Source organism: Atta cephalotes, assembly GCF_000143395.1.
Source record: "Atta cephalotes unplaced genomic scaffold scaffold00067, whole genome shotgun sequence".
Lineage (NCBI taxonomy): Eukaryota > Metazoa > Arthropoda > Insecta > Hymenoptera > Formicidae > Atta > Atta cephalotes.
Genome location: NW_012130131.1, coordinates 682,487 through 683,324, shown reverse-complemented (window position 1 = coordinate 683,324; position 838 = coordinate 682,487).

Here is an 838-nt window from a genome sequence, read left to right as displayed (position 1 = left end):
AGAAGAAGAGAGAGAGAGAGAGAGAGAGAGAGAGAGAGAGAGAGAGAGAGAGGGGGGGGGGCATAAAGAAGAGGAAAAAAGAGAGTTGCCTTGTAAGTAATTTAAGAAAGTGCTCCGACACGAGCGAACGTATCGAATCTGCGCTTTTGCTTCCTTCCGGTATATGTTCACTGGCTACTTCGTCTTTTCTCCTTACGCTGCAAGAGAGGGCCAAGAACGAGACGAAGCTCCTATCACCGAGAGTAGATTCAGAGGACTCCGCATCGTAAAGTCAATGAGAGTTCTGTCCCTTACATTTTTCAAGGGTCGGATCGAAGACGCGATAAACAACTGTCCGTCTCTGATCGCGCTTGTTCCGATTCCCTCGATAAATCTCTGAACGTCCTACGGGAATCTTCAGTGACTACTTGTATTCGCGTTGAAGATGGGATGTTATCTAGAGGAAAGTGAAATACAAGCGGAATAAACAAGGTGTTTTTCTTTCCGAGTCAATTGTTTTTCCCGTCAAGATTTAATTATTTCGACGTTTATCTCTGTCTCAGTGATTTTTACTTCGTTAAATAATTAATGAATTCCGTTCTAACAGTGGTCTCGCGATTTTTCTTCTATCGTTTGAAAGTCGAAATTCAGTTTCAACTGCTTCAACGTTTTTCATCGTTTGTTCTTCTGTTACTGCGTCGCTTCATATCCAAAAATTGTTGCCGACGGCACTATTTTCGTAACGTCCAGTCACGCTCTTGGGAATTCTGGTCGTTTCGGCTGGACTCGTAATAGTAATTTGCATGCCTACGCGAGAATTGGTCCTGAAGTGCACGTAACGTCAGGCAATGTCGAATGG